Here is a 13141-nt window from a genome sequence, read left to right as displayed (position 1 = left end):
TCTTATAGTTTTATATTCTTTCATTGATGTTATATATAAGATTGAAATAAAGTTCTTTTTAGAATCAATTTCTACATCAAAATTAAGCGAATTTTACAACTTTCTTGAAGATTTCGAATTCAAAGTTTTCAATTGAAATAAAAATCAATAAAAATGATTTACTAATTTTCAGCTAATATTCCATTAAATTTTTATTGATTTTTAGATTTTGAGATTATTAAAACGAAGGATTGATTTTTAATTGGATTTTCAATAAGGTGAGTTTTGGTGGAAAAAGGCCTTTCGCGCAAACTTAATATATAGTACTGTATATATCAAATATTAAAGATATAGAATATTAATAATAAATAAATATGTCATGGGGCAGGCAGGCGGGATCAGGAATCTATATTCGACGGTGCTAAGAACAGTAGATATAGAGTGTAGATTAAGATATAGCTCGAAGAGCTACGATATAGGATCTTCCAATATGAAGATATACAGAATTTTCACTTATAAGCTAGCCTAACAGAGCCTAGCTTATTGTTTATTGGTTATATGTATTCATACTGTGATATTACTCCCTTCCTTTAGGCTAAGCTTTAACGAAGTGACATATTACGGTTTATAATCTTATAAACAAGCAATTCAGGTTAGGCAGGTCCAGGCTTATCAGGGTATCTATAGTAGAAGTTGCGGATCAGTTCCTGTGTATCTTTCAAATAGCTAGCGGGTTTTTCGATTAACTTATTATAGCCAACTTAGTAAACGATATACTTCAAACAAGATCCTTTACGATCTTTTCTTTCCTAACAGGAATTCAGGATTTCGACAGCTTCGAAATACTCTAAGCCGTTGACTTTTATAGATAATAGCAATAGGTTACACTACCCAGAAACGGAATTATTATATATAGAGTATAACAGATTGATATGAAAAATAGAGTGAATTCTTATAAAAGTAAAGAATTCTAATTTATAAATATAAGAGTCTATCAGGCTCAAAATCTTGAATAGACTAAGATTCTTTCAATTAAGCTTCTTCTATAAGCATAGGGTTTTGATATTTCTAGCATTTAGCTAGATTAGATTACTAGGGGCATATCAGTAGGCAGAGGAACAACAGGAATCAGTATTCTTCGAGTATTGGGTTTGGCTAGCAATCAATTCTGTTTTTAGATATAAGGAGATTGCTTTCATTTTAGAAACGAATTCCTTAATATCTCTCACAGCAGGACGATTGCTTTCAAACAGGGCAAGCTCAAAGCCCAAACGGGGATGAAAATTGTAATTAGAGAAAAACAGGGTTATTCGGGTATTTTCGAATTAGATATTATTAATAAAGAACTCAGTAAGTAAAAGTCATTCTATTTAATCATTTTGTAGATAAACTATATACAATCTAAAGTATTGCTCTAGTATTGTATTGGCTCTTTTAATTTATTTATCAGTTTCAGAATAATAAGCAATAAAGAGTCTAATGAATACTCCCAAATGCTTACAGGTATACTTCCAGAATTTGGATATAAATTGAGCTTCACAATCAGAAATGATTGTCAGAAACAAGCCATGAAGCTTCCAGATATTCTTTCGAAACAAACAAACAATTTCTTTAGAGTTATAGGTATTGTAGTAGGGCAAGAAGTGCTTTATCTTGATTAGGCGATCGACTATTATCATAATGGTATTAAAGTTAATACTTTCGGGCAAATATATAATAAAATCTATAGAAATATCTTGCCAAACTCTTTACAGGATTGGGAATGGGCAAAGGACTCCTTCCTGGCCTTTACAATTAGAAGCAGCATAATGGCAACTATAATAATTGCAAACCCATTACATAATATAATCATAATAACCAGACCAGTAGTAATCTTGGAATAACAATTTGAAAGTTCGGGTACAATATAGGTAACCAATGGTAGGGGATTTGTGATACAGGTGGAGTAGGTGAGATTTCAGGAAATCATGATCGGAAATATACAGTTTTTCTCAGTAATACAACAAGCTATTATTTTTGAAGTATTCGGTAAAAGTGATTTTTGAATGTTTTGGGAATCCCTTTTGTAGGGATTTCAGAATGGATTTGGAAACAGGATTGGCTTAATAACCTTTTTGAAATAGGGATAATAGGTTGGCAGGTAGGTCTAAAGGTGTTTTTCAGTTTTCTAAAGGTATTACAAAATCGGATTCTGATATAGTGGGTAGGAGTTCAGATTCGGGTGTAATAGAATCAAAAGGATTAACAATATCAGAGTTTTTCTGGCTTCGTGTAATAACAGCGAATTGTACTTTCTTGATAATCTTAACTTCTTTCAATATATCGATATTGGGGAATAGATCAGAGTCTAAGTTTTCTTTTTTTAGAACAATTCGGCTTTGGTACAGAAGGCATTCATTCCCCTTTTTAGGGAGATTCTTTGATCTTCTGGTTAGGATATTAGACTTGGCATTTAGTTTTCCAGAGCGATAGGTGATTTGGAAGTTAAATCGGAATAGGAATTCGGATTAGTGGGCTTAATAACGGTTTAACAATTTCGTTATCATAAAGTATTCCAGGTTCTTATAATCTATAATTATTTAGATTGAAGATAATATGCTTTCAAATTCGGGATGTTATTTTTTGAAATAGCGAATAATGGTCAGGAGTTCTTTATTATAGATCTTGTAATTACACTTAGCAGTAGAGTACTTCTTCAAAAAAAATGCGATAGATCTCAGGATTCCCTTCTTATTGTATTAAAAAAGGACTTCTATGGAAATATAATCTGATATATTGGTTTCCAGGATTACCTTCTTTTCCCAATCAAAGGAAACCAGAACAGAAACTTCGGTAAACACTTTCTTTAATCGATTGAAAATGTTTTGACAGATATTATTTCACAAAAACAAAATATTCTTTTTGGTCAGCTTCACCATCAAGCTGATTATCTTCAAAAAGTCCTTAATAAATCAATAATAAAAGTTCACGAATTTAACAAATGTTTATATATCGATTATGGTTTTGGGTGGTTTTCAGTTTATAATGGTTTATATTTTCTCTGGATCCATTTGGAATATCATTTTTCTTTATGATTAGGTTAAGAAAGGTAGTTTCAGATTTCAGGAATTTGTATTTTTCGAATTTTGCAAACAGACTAGCTTCTTTTAGTGCTTGCAGGACTTTTTGAATATAACAAATATGTTCCTTTCGGGTATGATTATATATCAATATATCGTTCAGATATGTAGTACAGAATATATCTAGATATCCATATAGGGAGTTGTTAATGAATCTCTAAAACATAATAGGTACTTTTGTTAATTCAAATGGTATAATTAGGAATTCGAATAGGCTGAATCGGGTACGGAATGCAGTCAGATACTCTTGTCCTTCCTTGATTCTAATATTATTGAAGGTGGAGATAATATCGATCTTATTAAAATACTTTATCCCTTTCAAATTATTTAGAAATTCTTTAATTAGTAGCAATAGATATTGATTCTTTACAGACAGGTTGTTTAGAGCTTTGTAATCGATATAGAAACGGAAGCCTTTATTAGCTTTCTTGATAAATAATATGGGGGATGTGGTAAAGGAGAAGTTGGGATGAATAAACTCTTTCTTCAGGTTTTCCTTTAGTTATTCTTTTAGAGCTTTGAGTTTGGTTTGGGATATGACATATAGGACTTTAAAGGGTAATACAGATCCCTTTTAAAATCAGATTTTATAATTATATAATTAGTATAGTAACAGCTTATTAGTATTCTGTAAGAAAAATATATCTTTTCAATTTCGAAATTCGGGTAGGAGATTATTCGAATCGAACTCTTTTTTCTTTTTCAGAATGTTGTCAATCTGTTCAATAGAGATCTGGAACATTTCATATTTCCAGTGAGTGTATATAGAATAGACTCTTAGAGAGATTGTAGTTATATCTTGATTCTTGAGGCCTTCAGGGTAATCAGGTAGATGTACAAATCGGGCTTTCAAAGAAACATTGGGAAGAGCTTTTATTCGGAACAAATAGAATGAAATGTTGTAGAATTTGTAGCAATACAGACTATCGAATTAGAAGAAGTTTATTGCAAAGTCGATATAGAGGTTATACTTCTTAAGCCAGGCTATATCCAATATTACAGGGTAATAAACTAGTTCAGTTATATACAAGATGACTCTCTTCTCAATATAATTATTGATCCTAAGTTCAATACGGATATAGAATGTGACCCAATTTCTAGATAGAATTTTACTATCGAATCCAATGATTTCGAAAACAGCAGATAGTTTGTGTTCAGGAATTTTCTAGAACAATACCCAACTTCAATCAGTAAAGATAATCCCTTCACAACCACTATCCACTATAATATAGGTTGAGAGAATCTCTTTCCCCAAAAACAGAATAACAGATAGGATTATTAGATCTACACAATTATTTAATTCATTTTTTAAGAATAATCTTTGGATAGCAACAGCAGATAAACAGAGTTTACATAAAGAATCGCTTTGATAGCAATTTAAATTAAACAAATCCCATTTCCCGATTCGAACAAGCTAGTTGGAAAGCGGAACAGTAATTGTAACAGAAAGCGAGATGGGGATCGGATGGATATTCTATCCCTTAATAGGCTTTTCGAAATAGGATTGTATCTGGGTGAACTGGAAATCCCAATTCTAAACTGGATAAGACAGGTATCAGGATACAAGCAGTCTCGAATCAAATAATTAATAGAGCTACAGTAATAACATTCTCCTTGTTCCTTTCGAAACAAACCATTACCAATAATACAATATTGAAAACTAAGATCCATAGGATCTTCTCCCTAAGCAGATGAAAAAGCAGTCTTACTTGTATAGAAAGATTAGATTATAGGGTTACAAATAGATTCAAATAACAAAACAAAAGTTTTTCTCCCAGTGAAAACAAAAGCAATAGAATAATTCCAAGAGATTTGTTGCTAATATTGATAGAACCGATTATTGAATTGTTATAAATAAACAGAGTATTTCTGGAAATTATAGGATAAGAGCAAATTATAAAACAATATATCTTATAGTTCTTAAGAGATTTCTTAAAATAATAATAGGATCAGGATATCATTAAATATCTCGTTTTTCAAAGCTAATCTGAATGGAGGCGTGAAGGAATGGTTTTGGTCCTGGCCGGAACTTCCGAAGGTAATCATACAATAGGTGGTTTAACGTAGTCAGAAGATTCTACAGAAGCCTAGTACTAGTGGCTTTATCACAAGTGAGCCGGGAAAGCGTCTGTAGGTGTAGCGAACCTACTTTGTATTATAATATATTCTAGAAAGTAGTTATAATATAATTCATTTCTGCCGGGGGCGAGGATCATAGCATATGAGAATGAACGCCTCAGCAAACGCCCGCGCAGGCTTAGTACAAGTCTGCCAATCACACCAACCATGCTACACACATACCCAGCTCGTAGTCAAAGCCAGCGGAATCTCAATATAGAAGTCTTAGCAGAAAAAGCCTTTACTTTAATAGATCTGGAAATGAACGATATAGAGACCTTTATAATAATAGATATTGTATCTAGATCCTCTTTATGAATAGTATAATCGATGAGTATACTCAAAGAAACAAAGGTCTTACTATTGCTTAGGCGAATGTAGATTGGGGATATACAAATTATATTATATTATTATAGCTAGTAGTTAAAACTCAGCTAGATGTAATCTATTTACAGAAGTTAAGATTATACTGGAATTCAACCATGCAAAATTATAATGTATATAATCGGTATTAGCCAATCGATAACTGGAACCTTCAGGGAGACTTGGAGGAGAACGAACAAGGCTCTCGGGTTATGATATATATATGAAAAGGTGTGTATTTGAAAATAGAGTAAATGGGTTGATTCGAAAATAGAGATCTACTTTGAATATGAGTTAATAGATACTCGATCTTGAATATCTATAAAGCTCTGTATACTTTGAATATTATTAATTATATTATATATTTGATCTCAAATGAGTATATGATTATAGAAGGGAATTTTAATACAAAGTACAAGTTATAGGAATCGGGGGTGATTGCAGTTAATCAAGGGGCACAGCTTATAATATAGGCAAACAAGTAGGGTATAGAGTTTATAGGTATTCTAGGTATATCTATTTATACAAGAGGGTATATACTAGATCTAACTTTCTTTAATATACTATTTGCTTATATAAAGATACTAGAAAAACTCCACTGTAGATCTAATCATACTACTCAGGTTACCAATCTAGCAAATCACGGAATAACAGAGTGGGATCAATATTACTATTGGATAAAGAAAGCAGATCTATCGAGATTGAATAAACTAATGGCCAATCAGCTAGCCCACTTCAGTAATGTAAATATCCAGATTACAATCGAGATCGAGATTTATATTAATGAATTTACAAAAATGCTAGATAAGTCGATCCGAATAATTAACAAGATTGATCAAAAGGTAGGGAAAGCCTTGTTATAATGAATGAATAAGTGTAGAGAAGCTTATCGAATATATATAAAAGCATAGAGGGAAATGGACTTGGAAAGGAAGACTTATGCTATACACTTTTTATAAAAAGTAATGCAACAAGTCAAGAGATTCTATTGGGCTATGCGTTTAAATGGGGTTAAGGACGATAAAGAATTTTATTGAATTATAGAATGGTATAAGTTGATCTCTAAAAGTAATGCAAAATCCCTTTTCCTAATAATCGATAAGCAGGAGATCTGCGATACAAGAGAGAAAGCGGATACTCTATTTATAGTGATTCTGGATTGATTTAAGGTGAACAATAATCTTCCAAATGATTTATTACACAATTAAACATATAAGAGAACCCTCTCCTGGAAAAAAACGATTTCGATTAAAAAAATAAAAAAGTATGTTATAGAAGCCTTGTATACTACACCAGGAGTGAATCGAGCTATTATATGTTTCCTTAAGGTATACTGACTGAGCATCAAATCACTAATCCGGGAGATATTTGTATCATGCCTAGTTCTAAACTATTATCCAGAAGGATAGAAGCTAGTGGAGATAATAATAATTCTCAAGGTAGGTAAGAAAAACAAAACATCACCGCAATCGTAGTAATCAATAACCCTGATTTTCTGTATTGAAAAGAGTCTCAAACAGTATATAGCCAGTTAAATATTTTGAATAACTTTGAGATATAAAGTAATCAGCTTATAATATTGTGGAGCACTTCCTAGAAGATTAGGGATAGATTTAGTAGCTATTTTTATTTATAATACGGAGCTTGTATTAATAACTGGCAATATAGTTTTAATTATTATTATAAATGTATAAAAAGCTTTTGATATTTTTTTAAAGTATCGATTCTTAAGCCGAATAATCAAACAAGAATGGCTAATTTCGTTGTTCAAGTTGATAAACTCATTCCTTATAAATAGAAAAGTCAGAATAAGATTCGAAGGTATTATAACTAAAAAGTATTTAGTGGCATGCGGTATCTTTTAGGGGTCTCTATTATTACCTATATTCTATATACTCTATCTTGCTAAGCTTCTCAATCGAAATACAAAATTTCGTTTTGGTTATGTAAATGATATTATAATCTATTATTCTTTTAAATATCTCTCTATAAATATTAGGATCCTGTAATAACAAGTATAATAAATTATTAGATGGGGTAAAGAGAACAGAATCCTATTCACTTTTGAGAAGTTTGAATTACTTTATATTATCAGATAATATAATATTATTAATTTATTATTAATAGTGAATCCAGATCTAATAATCATTTCAATATTAATTACAATAAGTGAAAGCATTCAGTCTACTCTAAAATGGCTAGGTATCTTTTTCGATCGCTGGTTTTTATTCTTACAATATATCAAAACATATATAGCAAAAGCTATAAAAGTAATCTTATATATCAAATCGATTGCCTGCATTATATATAGATCACCAGCTTTCTCTTTAAGAAAAACAATAATCACCTGTATTTTCCTAATAACATTATTCGGCATGGAAGTATGATATGCTGGTAAATATAAGCCTAGTTTAGATTAAAGTAATTCAAGTATAAGTGTAGATATAAAAGATCATTTCTATTATATCAATAGAGTAATCAATACTATTGCAAGAAGAGCGATCTCAGTATATAAGACTATACTAATCACAGCTCTTATCAAAAAAGCAGGCTTGTTATTGAGGATAATTACATTAGAACATATTAAACTGCAATTTGTATTTCGATTAAAAATGATTGATAATTAATACTTACTAATAAATCGTTTAAAGCTAGTAATACAAAAATATAGATAAGAAGCAGATATAGCAAAAGGGCCTTTTACAAAAATCCAACAGCTTAACTATCTTATTCTAAAGATACAATGCTCGAAGCTACTCCATTTGCACTTCTCGAATAACTGTAGAATAAATCCAACAAAAGGATTAACCAAAGAAGAAGCAGCTCAAGCCTTCAAAGAATAATAGCGATAACTCTTATCCAAAGATTATACAATCTTCTCTAATAGATTAGAACAAATCATTAATTGCAAATATTGTATTAGCTATGGATATATAATATATTATAATAGTATTCAAATAGTCTTTAAATTTAAATAGATTCAAAGCGATTTATATATATTCGATACAAAAGCAATAAAAGTATAGTGTGAATTGAAATATCTAATCATTATACTTGAAGATCCTTTGAATAACCGGATCTGAATATATATTGATAGTATATTGGTTATCTGGGGTATATACAGAAATATATTATTTATAATATAATAAGTTTTCTATAAGTATTATAAAGTAATAAAATAACTCGATATCAGGATAAAGTGATTATCTAGATATATAAAGATCAAAGGCAATGAGAAAGCAGATCGCTTAACAAATACAGACATAATTGGATCTATGAATTAAACAATCAATAAGCTACCAATAATCAGTGGGGTCCAAACAATTATCCATTAAAAACGCCTACACACAGAATCTACCTAATAGGAAGAAATAAACTCCTTTCTCTCCGCTGGTTATAAAAAATAGTCTCCTAAATACAATACAAAGGAATTAAAAGAACTAACTTTACTAAGAGCAATTTTATATTGATTAATAGCTATGAAAATAGATTATAGCGACTACACCACTTATCATTAGCAATTTGATTATCAAAACAATAAGCTGGACTACTTATATAACAATACTAAGAAATCATATCACTTCTTTAAATATACTATAAACAACCTAAAGCATTCAGACTGCCCCCTTACCTCTATAGAAATGCAATTTAACAAGTAAGCGATCATATATATCAAGAAACTCTTACACACATCTAGCAAGCTTATTCAGCTAATCATCAACTTAGAATTCTATATTTAGATCTATTCTAATTATTAAAGAACTTTTAGAAAGTAATAATCTTTTTAATAAAGCTTACTGCTTATTTCTTATAAACTTATCATTCAATTAATTATTCGAATACACTACACTCTAAAAACCACAAACTCAATATATAATACAAGAGCCCTGTTACTCGACTAAACAAATAATAATTCATTCTCACTTTTTCTCCTCTACTATAGGGATCGAAGCCTATAATGAGTCTATCCACTTGAGAATTAAGCTCTACCTTAACAACAATCCAGATCAAATATTCCCTTCTGAAAATAGAAGCAGATCGCATTTGTAGAAAAGCGAATAGCCCCTAGCATTGAAGTTAAATTGCTAAATTCGGTTGCAATAATCACATTGCTCAAATAGTTCCTTATCTTAGCATATCTAAATACCCTTAGAGAGGTTCAAAACAGATGTTAATTAATATAAATAAATAAATAAATAAATTCAAAGCTAATCTTTAAAACTCAGCAAAGTAGATATTGAAATCAAAATGTTTTTGTTTGAACAAATATAATTGATTCTAGGTATTCTGTTTACAATCGGAATTTCCAAAGCATTCTCTAAGTATTCCAAAAGTAGGCTATAATTAGTGAATTATAGAATACTATAGATAATCTTAGGGAGAATTAATTTGTAAACTTTTTCAATAAGTCTTTCAACAGTATAAGTCAAGTAAGTAAAGGTAGTAAAAAAACAATCAGAGTTTGAATTTATTTTTGTATATATTTATTAAACGAATTTTTATAGATCAAATCAGGAATCATCAAATTTTTTAAAATCGGGAATATATTCATTTAGATGGATAATAATGGATAAGATAAGTATAATAATATTAAACAATTCGAGAGCAGATTCAACAAGTATTGTTTTAGAGAATGTAACAAGAATAGATATAAATTCGGTAAGGCAATCAAGTAGACGAATATTCTACATAACGATCTGCTCGTGTAGAGAGGCCTCAATATATTTCTCAATAAATATTTCTCGAGTTTTATATTCGAGGAACAGATTAACTTCTTCCAATCCGGCAGTATACACAGCTGTCGATTGGAGGTACTGGTATCAAGCTTGAGAATCCTCTACCACAGCTATACTGAGCTTAAAGGCATCCTCCAGGTAACTAGGTAGGTGTAAAGCTAGTATTGCTATTGTGATGATATTGATAGAAGCTATGTAGTATTACAAAACAGACAAACGGAATCAGGAATCTATATTCAACAGTGCTAAGAATAATAGGTATAGGGTGTAGACTAAGACATAGCTCGAAGAGCTATGATACAGGATCTTCCAATATAAAGATATACAGAATTTTCACTTATAAGCTAGCCTAACAGGGCCTAGCTTATCGCTTATTGGTCACGTGTATCCACACCATGACAAAATAGTAATGTATTTAAAACTTAGAAGAGATATACTAGATATTATATATATTTTTAATATCTATCTATCTATCTATTTATCTATTTATTTATTTGTTTAGTTTTGTTTTTTATGTAATATAAAGAATAATATCTAGGAGAGATGGAGTCGAGTAGAGTATTATAAAATGAGATGAGAGAGAGATGAGATTATAATTATAATTATGTATATAAAATAATAATATTATATTATATTATAAATAGATACTATATTAATACAAAGAAGCATTTGAGATAATTATAATTATCATTGATATAATAATAAATAGAAAGAAAATAATATAATAAATTTATATATATATATTATAAAAAAACAAGAGATAATAGGATTATAGAGTAGTCTCTTATATATATTATAGAAAATTTATTATAGATATAGTATCTCTAACGAAGAAAAAGATATAGAAGAAGTTGAATTGATAAAACTAATTGCTTTTTCTCAACTATATACAAAGAATCTATAAATACTAGCTATAACAGAGATATGATTGATATATATTTTCCGCGTATAATATATATATATCACGCTAAAAGTGATATCACCTATAGCATTAAGCTAATTGGGTTTATATAGGCTAATTCTCTCGTGACACACCCCCGAGATTGCTGACTAGCTGGTTGTAGGCAGTAATCTCTGTACTAGCCTCATTGAGTCATAAATGCACAAATCTCTTCCTATCTCCATGTGATGCCAAATCTAGGTTCTCTTTTGATTGGATACAACTAGTATTAGGTTCTCTCTGGATACATCTAATAGGCTGAGCGGAGATAGTGGGGCAACAGAGCAGGGTCCTCACATTAGCTCCAATAGGCCAAGATCAGATGACTAATGTGGGTCTGTTGAAATACCCTCTTATAAGTGGGCCCACGAAAAACCACTACAAGAGAGTACGGTAAAGTGAAGAATTATGCCACTGCGCTATAAACGCATACCGGGCTCATAACTATCACGCTAAAAGTGATATCACCGATAGCATTAAGCTAATTGGGTTTATATAGGCTAATTCTCTCGTGACAATATAAAATAACTTTCAATCTAAAATACAAGAAAGATAAGATACTCTAGAGATTTACAACATTGAAAAAATAGATATTAATTACTACTCTAAATAGAATTTTAATATTATACTTATAAAAGCTCTTTTTCTTTTATCTGTGCGATAAATTATATACTCACTCGCTTGTTGAATAAATTATACTTGTTTATCGTAAAGATGAAGTATATAATTAATTATCAAATATCAAATATCAAATATCGAGATTCTAGATTATTAGGTTATGTTGTGTTATGTTGTACTATATACTACACAGCATATCGTCATACATCCTGTACCTACCCATTCCATCCCATACTATACCTATGTACCATACCATACCATATGTACACACCCTCCGCCCTATCACAAAGAATCAAAAGTCTAGATCCCGTTAATATATGTGAGGAAGAGATGCAATATAGTCAAGTACGTGAAGTAAAATGTAGAAAACAAATATTTTTTTCCCGGAGAGGATTTAGGTGTGTTGTTGAGTTCATGCACTTACTGCTTGATTTGATTTATTTGATTTGATTGATTTGATAGTGAAACGATAGAGGAAAAGCTTGATTTATTTTGGGTTGAGAGTTTGAGGTGGATGGATGAAGTTTGGATGAGATTTTTATTTTTATTTTTATTTTTATTCTTCTTTTTATTTTTAGATGGATGATTGATTGGATTGTTTGGTTTCAGTAATGCTATGCTATGCTATACTATGCTATGCTTTACTTACCTAGGTAGGTAGATAGGTAGGTGGTAATATATGGGTTGATGCATGTATTGGAAGTTTTGAGGAGATGGAAGGGGTTTGGGAGATGTGTATGTATGTAGAATTGAGAGGGAAGAGAAATAGAAGAGATGGAATGAATGAATGGGAATTGATGGAATTGGAGATTGAGTTAGTTATATTTGTATGGAAGAGCGAATTGATTGAATACAATTCTTCTACGAGTAAATCATCAATTAATTATGATATATATATGTACCCAGTTAATAAAAGCGTCTCAGACTAGATAGATAGGTTACATACAGAAGAAGAAAAGATTCGTTGTCCATTACTCGAGTATGATCTTTCTTGTATTGAATGGTTGAGATGAAAAGAGATGCGAAAATGATTGATTGATTGATTCATAATGCGTTTCAAGAGGTGAGGGTAAGCACCATTGAGAAGGGAGAGAAGAGGGATTGATGGTCGGGTTGTAACGTTTTGATGTTGATCCGTGATGGGAGAGGAATATCATTGGGGATTATGGAGTACTAGGGAGGTATTGATGGGATGGTCGATGGGTTTATTGATGGGATGATCGATGGAGTGGAAGTTGAGAGAGGGAGTTTGATATGATATGATGTAT

This window comes from Botrytis sinoallii (assembly GCF_014898435.1).
Source record: "Botrytis sinoallii strain Bc 23 chromosome Unknown BSIN_005, whole genome shotgun sequence".
Classification (NCBI taxonomy): domain Eukaryota; kingdom Fungi; phylum Ascomycota; class Leotiomycetes; order Helotiales; family Sclerotiniaceae; genus Botrytis; species Botrytis sinoallii.
This window is presented reverse-complemented; position numbering follows the sequence as displayed.